Consider the following 9,492-nt stretch of genomic DNA (forward strand, 5'->3'; position numbering starts at 1 on the left):
GAAGCTTTTTGCATTTTACATTTTCTTTGATTGTTGTGTCAGTGTTTTCTATGGTATCTTCTGCACACGAGACTCTCACTTCTATCTTGTATTCTGTTGGTGCTTACGTCTATGACTCCTGAATTCTTTCCTAGGATTTCTATCTCCAGGGTTGTTACCCTTTGTGATTTCTTTATTGTTCTATTTCCATTTTTAGATCCTGGAGGGTTTTGTTCAATTCCTTCACCTGTTTGGTTGTGTTTTCCTGTAATTCTTTAATGGATTTTTTGGTTTCCTCTTTAAGGGCTTCTGCCTGTTTATCTGTGTTCTCGTGTATTTTTTAAGGGAGTTATTTATGTCCTTCTTAAAGTCCTCTATCATCATTTTAAATCAGAATTTTGCTTTTCTAGAGTGTTGGGGTATCCAGCACTCACTGTGGTTGAACAACTGGATTCTGATGATGCCAAGTAGCCTTGGTTTCTGTTCTTTATGTTCTTACCCTAGCCTCTTGTCATCTGGTTATCTTGGTGTTAGCTTATCTTGCTGTTTCTGACTATGGGTTGTCCCTCCTGCAAGCCTATATGTTAGTACTCCTCAGAGACCAGTTCTCTCAGGGAGGAATTTGGGTGTGGAGAGCTGTGGCACAGTGCCAGCCCCAGGGTACAGACAGAAACAGAAGGATCTTGTCCCGGTTGTTCTTAGTTCCTGTGTCCTGATGGCTCTGGGCAGGTCCCTCTTGGCAAAGAATAATTTGAGTAGAAGTGGTGGTCTTACATGTACTCTCCCAGCAGTATTTGGGTAAGGAGAGCTGTGGCATAGGCTGCATTTTCTTACTGAAGGGGAAAAGTAAAAATAAATTCAAGTATAAGGAAAAATATTGGTAAATCTTGCAATTCTTCTTCACAAAATGCCACTTCTAATGTTTTTGTATAATTACATCCATATAATCACAACCCTGGCTCCCTGACTTATATCCGGTACACATGTAAGCTATAAACAACAAAATAAGAGACGGTACACAGCAAAATAATTGAAACTGAATGTGCCCTTCCCCAATCCTTGAACAGGCTAAACAAACCCCATATTGTTTTACAACCTGACTTCATTAGACTCCTGGCCTCACTGCATTTGCAATTTCCTATGGAGCCTTGAGGAGTTGACAGCCTGCTGAGTTTGGTTTGCAACTTAATCCAGCTGAAATAAAAGAATGGGTCTGTGGGCTTTGCATATATAAAGCAGAACAGAAAATTAAACTTTGAGCCTTCATCAGAAACCTTAGTCTTGGATTCACCTTTCTCTCACCCACTGGTCCTTTTTCACTCCCAGACTCACTTTCAGGTATAGTCAGTTCTCAGTGGCTGCTAGACAGTGACAACAGAATCTTTATTTACCCTACATTTTCCTTCTGAGGACAGGGCAATGGACCTGTGCAGAAAGAAACTAGGAATTCTCTATCCTTTGCAGGTACATCAGGGATATCAGTCAGGTGATTTAGCTTATTATTCTATCAATTAGAGGCAAAGTGGGCACAATGATATTACAACGACCTCACATGGCAACTCTTCCATTATTTTGTAAATGAATTTGCCAACCAGATTTTCTTTAGCATCTATTCTATGAATGTGTTGGTTAGCCCTGAGTTCCATACATGGCTCAATTCAACCAGGACTTTTTCTTTGCTTAGTGTCAGCATGACTCCTTTACCAGTGATGTTTTTTCTCCTAACTCTGCGGTTACCATCAATGCACACTAATGGAAGGGTGAGTGTTACATAATATTTATCTCAAATTTACCTGACAATTTTGGAAAATAGTACATTACATAAGAATACAGAAATCCTGATAGTATGGTGGGTTGCAGTGTTCTCATTTGTGTCTTGGAGCATATGACAGGGCTACAGAGATAGAGACTCAGGTTTCACTCTCTAGCTTTGTCAGTTATGATACCCACTAATGGCACGTGGGGACTGGACACTTGAAGAGGCAGATGTGCTACAAATATATGACACTTGCTCAGCATCAAAGTTACACATTATTCATGAAGAGGAGAATTCATCTTTTGAGCTCATCTTTAGTTGCATTTAAACCACAGTAAAATGTGAGTCAGGGGCAGAAGAATTCAGCATCAAATGAAGGACTCTTTCTAAAATAAAGTTGGATATAAGGACCAATAGCCAAAATTATCTGCTAATCACTATAGCATGTGAATTTTGCCTAAATCTCAAGAAATAAATAACCCCTTGTTCTTCTGTTGCATGAACCTGGTTCCTAATCAAATGCAGTGACTTGTTCATGCACATTTATCACTTTTTCATGTTCCTTTTAGCTTCCATTTATTTATTTGTTTGTTTATTACTTTTTTTTATTTTTCATTGATAATTTGGGAATCTCATATCATGCCCACCCATCATGCTCACCTCCCAGTCTTCCTGTGTTTGCACCCCTTTCCCATGATCTCACCCTGTCCCCAGAAAGGAAAAAAGTCCATTTTGTATGGTCCATATATTCACTGGAGCATTGTCAAATTCCAAGTGGTAAACGCCCAAAGGAAGGATGACTCTTTCTCTGCCTCCATCCAAGTCAGAAGCTATTAGCTGAGAAAAGCTGTGAGCTGGCCTGGAGGAGTGGAGCAAGTTCTCCCTTGCTTATGTTCTACCCTATACCTCTGTGCTGTGGGCTTCTGATTGGTGGGCTAACCCTCCCATACACATTAACATGGCTTCAAGCAACAGTCCTGATCATAGGCATCCACACGGGCTTTGGTGGTAACACAGGATGTGTTAATCAACAGGAACTGCTCAGTACCACAGGGCTAGTTGTTTCAGCTGTTCTGTATGAGCTGGAATCCTGAAGAAGTAGGTTCCAACAAATGTGGAAGCAGGCAACCTACAGTGAGTCTTCCTTCTTCCAATGTTGTTTTGTAGTCGTTGAGCAGAAGGTATAGCCCAGATTAAAGGTGTGTACCACCATATCTGGATTTGGAACTTGCTTTGTTCCAGGCTGACCTTGAATTTAAAGGTCTGCTTGCTTCAGTCTCCTGTGTTTAAAGGCATGTACAACCTTACCTGGGCCTAAGATTTTCAGGTCAGAAACCTGTGTCTTCCATTCTGAAGATCTGAATCACACCTGTGCCCTCCACTTCTGGATTATAATTCATTCCAGATGTAGTGAAGTTGACAACCAGGAAGAGCCATCACAAGTAGCATCATGGCCTACAGTGGTTCTTCGAGATTGTCCAATCTAGAAAGTGAATCTTGCCTCATTTCCCAATGCCAGTGGTAATCCTGCAGCTCAGAAGTAAGTTTTGGGGCTGAGTTTGTGTCTGTATGACCTCCAGACTGCTTCACATCACTCTGCCAATCTTACTTGGCAATGCCAGCATGTACATCACAGTCCCCTCTCTCTCTCTCCTTTTAACACCATCATGTCTCTAGTTCCACCTGTCTCCATAGCTCACATACTGCTCTTTTTCTATCTTTCCTACCAGCACAGGGCTTTTTGTTGTTGTTGTTTTGTTTTGTTTTTTTGTTTTTGTAAGTGGAGCTAGGCTGGCTCCTAGCCCGCCCTCAAAAGGAACCCTTAAGATGCTATCTTTTATACATTACTATCAGTAATTTTAAATGTCTGCCCTTCTAATAAAAGCTCCACTAATTCCTCTTACAGACAATATCTCTTCAGAAGATTTTTTTATATAAAACAAAATAGCATATGAGTAGAAAATTACTATTACTATTTCTATCAGAAAATCACATTTGGAGCTTGGAATTTGAATTTATATTTTACTTGAGTTAGACTGTATATGGGGAATTGAATGTGTATGATAACATTGGCTCACAGTGATAGGATCACAATGATTCTATATTACAAATGTCTAGCATGTGAATTCTTTCTACAAGGAATTGATAAGTGTCTTAGTTCTATTTCTTCAAGCACACACAAATGGTTCCTGTTCCTGGGAATATATCTAAAGGTAGACATAGACATATTTCCATGCAGTATGGTCAGGTTTTTGAGCTCAGAACTAAAAAAAAAAAAAAAAAACAGAAGAAGAAAATTAATTTTTAGTCATAATAGAGGGAGTAACTGAATAACTCATCTTGAAATATCAAAGAAAATATATAAGGATGCTGTGATTGGTTACGTTCACTAAAGGTATTTCTCTTACCCATAAAACACACATAACTTCTCTTACCCATTTCTACTGTGGAAATTAAGCCTTCCTTAGATCATGTTCAGACAATTCACAAGCATTGTCCTACCCTGCACTTGGTCTACCTAGTCCTATCTACAACTTGAAATAGTGCTAATAGCTTATCAGTTGAATTTCTACCACTAATCTGAAAAAAATGAGAAAGAGTTACTTCACTAGATCAAGTAATCTCCAGAAATAAGATTATATTTTTCTGCTAATATCTGAAGATTCTGGGTTGAATAGCCATGGAGAACTTGTTCTAAATCTGGAAATTAGTAGTTGTGGAGTAATGAGTGGGATACTGGCTCTTGCATTAGCCTAACCCACTCTAACTTCAATGACAAGGAGGCAAGTACGAGACAAATACTCCCTGTAAAGTCTAGGGTAAATTATGAGCTCACAACCTATTCTCATCTGACTGTATCTTGTGGAAATACAAATGGATTGGTCTTATGTTTCTTATTGAAACTTTTTGAAAAATTCTTATTGAAAACAATTCCCTCTCATTCCACCATATCTTCTAATTGTAAGACAAATCATATCTTCTAATTGTAAGACAAATCAGAAGGTTGTCTTGGACAAGACTGATCACTGTAAGACTCTGGGGAGCCTTAGCTTACTGGAGGCCCCCTGAGCAAACCACCTGGAGCTAGGATTGATGCAAAAAGCAAGAGGAAATTATTGTTCCGGTGTACTGGGGTTGTCCCAGATCCAAAGGAGAGGCAGCAACTCCCAGCACCAGTTCAGTGAGTCTTTATATGGTTTTCAGAGGCAGAACAGAGCATCAGCAACTAGGCACAATATGATTGGCAGAACAGTACACACTTTAAACGTAGTGGTCTTTAGGGAATGAGGTGACAAGGACTTACCTTGTCTGAAGGTGAGCAACGGGACAGCCCTGCGGAATGTGCCCCCACCCGTGGGCCTGTTCCCACCCTGTGGTCTGAGAAATGCTAATTAGCCTCTCCCTTCTGGAGGGGTGTTTCATGACCTTCTCAAAGTTCCTATGCTGACCTCTTCACCACCAAGGTGAAGAAAATATCCAGGCCCTAGAGAAAGTATTCTGTGATTCCAATCAAGATCAAACATTATTTGAAGACTTGGCCAAAGTTGATTAACACAAGTTAAACCTGTCTAAAAACATGATGTCCCAGAGAAACCTTTGAACTCAGAAGCCTCAAGTATACCCAGTAAACTTCAATCACATGGCCAATAGACTTCAAGGGACCAGAGTTAGGCAACAAGGAGACAGTTTTAATCACAAAGTCATCTATTATATGGATGAATTCTTGGATAGGGAAAGATGCCTTGGTTTCCCATTAAGTATAACTACAAGTCTCATGGTATCCTACTGGCTGTGGCTCTTAGTACTCTCTCTTTTTAAGTCCTATTACCTCTTTTGTTAACCCCCCAAACAAAGGAGATTTGAGGCTGTAAATAAACACAATAAACTCTTATGCCCCTCCTGTTAAATACTAAAAGTAGCAAGAGGCAGCAAAGAAAGGGTTCTGTACTAGCTGTGGAAGGATCAGGCAGATAGGAATTAACATCATTTTAGAACTAAGAGCCTAATTTTCCTTTCTTTAAATGCACTTAGGAATTAGCATGACTTTAGAACACAGAGCCTAACCTGCCTTTCTTTAAATGCACATTATTTCCTGGCAGGATTCCCAGTAAAGTCAAGACTGACCCCTCACTCTTCCTCACTGTAGTCTGATCAGATGGGAATGAAAATGTCATGTACCTTGAACTATGAAACTTTGAAGTTATAAAGTTTTAAGTATATTGATTTTTTCCATTGTTCACAGTAACATTTCACTCTCACTTCAATACCTCTCTCTCCCATGAACTTATCATCCTAATAAGTCTCTCCCCTGCTTTCTTTGTCTTGTTTCTTTGTTTGTTGGTTGACTGGTTTGATTGTTTCTTTTTTTTTGTTTTGTTTTGTTGTTGGGAAGCTCACTGGGTAGAACACACATTGTCATATGTTGAAAGACCCACAAAGTGATGACTCCGCCACGTTCTGACTCAGGAGAGCCAACACCCCAAATCACTCACAGGAAACAGCCTTGATGCAAACCACAAGAGGACTTTTTATTCCAGGCATGCTCTGGGGCACACAGTTGTATACCACGCAGGGGTAGAGGACTGTGGACCCTGAGTAGCTGGGAAAGGGGGTATTTAAAGGAAAAAAGCACAACCCAAGGGGATAAGGAGGGAATAATTGGAAAATGCCAAAAATACCAGTGAAAAAATCACAAGGAGGTACTAAAAATCACAAGGGGAAACTCCCTGCTTCTCAAGATTGTTCTCAAGATTTTAATCTATCTTTTTTTGTCAGCCAGTTCCTGGAACAGGGTCAGTAAACTGGCTAACCTACATTCTTGGTGCTAGGGGGTTTGAATTTTTCCTGGTCTTTCAATGTATGAAGTGATCCCAAGACAAACCCACTGAAGGAAACAAATCCCTCTGCTCTAGCAGCTATCCAATGACAATGCCTCCCTACAGATATGCTTTGTCTTGTAAAACCTTCTCTCATCTATGACTTAATGGAGACAAACTCAGTTTTGTGTAGGCTGTGTTCATGTAAACCTATGTCAATTTCTTCTCAAAGAAAAGAAAGAGTTAGGCTGAGCCAGGGGATCACACTCATTCAAGTCAGTTAAATTCTTACAAATCTCAGATAAAGGACTCCTAAAGCACTTTTTCTTAGAGACAGGCCTTTGTTAAATAAAACAGTCTTCACATTTAGATTTTAAATCACTGCTCCTTTACCAACAACAACCACTTCTGGAGTCCTGATAAACTAATACCGCCCCTAAAATTTCACTAGGCATATCTTTTAGAGCACTTGAATTTCAGCTTTAAAAGTATAATGGTATCCTTAGAGACTTTCTGTGATATTTTTATCTTGAATGTCCTCAAACCAGACGTAGGATTCATAGTCTAGTACTTCTTTTTATAGAGCTTTTGATGGTGAAGTCTTATTATTTGAATTTGTTATTTTTTTGTATCATGTGCCTCATTTTAAAACAAAAATTGGCCATGATGCTTTGACTTGTTTAGTTGATTGAGATTTTTGTACTTGGCCGAGCTGAGTATTATCTACCAAGCTTCATTATACAGGAGAAGATTCTGAACTCTGATTTAATTGTCTAATTTAAATTGCAACTTCATATGTATTTTTAAATTCTTAACATAGATATTCATATGTTATGTTATGACAGGAAATAAGTTGGGAAAATAAAAGTCACAGATTTTAAATATGCCGATGGTAGCTTTCTTCAAATAAATAAATATATTATCAGTAGGATATTACATAGAAGATATTTCTCATTCTAAAACACTCTGTTCAGAATACAAAAATCTTTGCCTCTTATATAAATACAACTCAGCCTCACTACCATCTAGAGAAATAACAGCAGACTAATCTGTAACACTACTTTTATTAAAACTCTGTAATTTTCCTGTCTTCTCTCAAGGCATGAACTACATCAATTTTCTCACATGAAAAGATAGCATTTTCTGTTCCAGTATAGATTCTCTGTTGCTGAAACTAAATTCCATTGTTTTTACTAAAATTCTACACCAATGAGATTGTTTGTGATTGTTGGGCTATTGCTTTTCATGTTTAATTCTTCTTGATTGCTAATAAAAGACTACCTGTCATATTTTATTCTCACCAGAACAAATGTCCAAAAGCAGTTTAGAGGAAATAAATTCATCTTACTTTGGGCTCAGTGTTTCAGAACCTTTAGTTGTGTTCTTCTATCCTATATTAGTCCCTACTGCTAACATGACCTAGAAGAGATGTCAATCATGCACTAGATGAAAAGCTAAAAGGTAGACAGTGGCTGCTGAAGGAGAATCCATGTCTTCCAGTATAGACACCCTGCCCAAGTTATTCATTTTCAAGTGGTCAGCCCTGGACACATGTTAATAGAGCCAATGCTAAAGGGACTCAGTAAGTTGTATATTCATTGAAGAAAGGAGAAGTTATACTTATATTGAATGTCAGAGGGGTGATACTCAGGAATTTGAAGAGACAGGAATGACATAGATGCAGTGCTCATGTGTGGAAACTATCAAAACTATTTTAAAGCAACAGCAAAAGAAACAGCCCAATGCACTTGACAAATAGCAGGATTTTTCTGAACAAAATATTTGCAAACCAAATTCAAGGACACATTTTAAATATTACACATCATGATCCAGTATGTTACATTTCAAAGAAGCATGGACATTTCAACATGTCAGAAGTAATGGATGTAACAAAGCTGTGATAGTCAATGTTAATTGTCTACTTGACACTCTGGAGCTTCTGGGCATGCCTGTGTGGGATTATTTTAACTACATTAATGTTGGAAGACTTGTTTATAGGCAGGAATGCCCAAGGGATCCTGGACTGCATAAAATGGAGGAAGCAAGCTAAGCAGATGCCTGCCTTTATACTTGCCTCTTAGTGGATATGTGTGTCCCATGTTTTAAGGATTTTTTTTTTAAATAAAAACATGGTTTTAAAAAGAATTTTAAAAATGTAACTGGGCTTATCAAAGGTTTTAAAGAGTTAATTCTACCTAATCAAATGAAACATCCAGGTTCACTCCTTTGTTGTTCTGAATATTTGGGTAAGAAAGCTCAAAAGTTACATAGACATTTGTACTCAGGCATGGAAATATGAACACACACACACATACACACCCACACCCACACCCACACCAACACCCATCCACCCCAACACACACACTCACACATACACACATGCAGACTGAGAGTACGAGAGGGGGACAGAGACAGAACAGAGAGAAAGAGAGAGAGAGAGAGAGAGAGAGAGAGAGCAAGAGACAGACAGACAGACAGACAGACAGGCAGGCAGGCAGGCAGGCAGACAGACAGACAGACAGAGACAGACAGAGATAGAGACATGCATTATAAACGTTATAAAAAGGCATCCAAGGTCAAGACAGATTATTCCCAAACAACAATCTATAAACATTAGTTCCAACATCGACAAATGTGAGTAGTCTTCACCCTTCATCCAAGAAACTTCCCTTTGGACAAAATCCACTACCGAAAAGCACAACAAATCAAAATGTACAGTGATAGAGGCCAGTTCCACACCTAAGGCTCAGATACTATTATTTGGAGAAAATGTGAAAAGGAATTTGAAATCAAAAGACTGAAATGAAGTAGCATACATGTTTTGATGAAAGGACTCCAAATACTGCCAGGATAAATGCTGTGAAGAAAGTAGTACAATGAGCAAGCTAATTGATTTATGATGATACCGCAAAACACAAAGCCATTCATGGATACTTTTGA

The sequence above is a fragment of the Mus pahari genome, unplaced genomic scaffold, assembly GCF_900095145.1.
Source record: "Mus pahari unplaced genomic scaffold, PAHARI_EIJ_v1.1 scaffold_9303_1, whole genome shotgun sequence".
Lineage (NCBI taxonomy): Eukaryota > Metazoa > Chordata > Mammalia > Rodentia > Muridae > Mus > Mus pahari.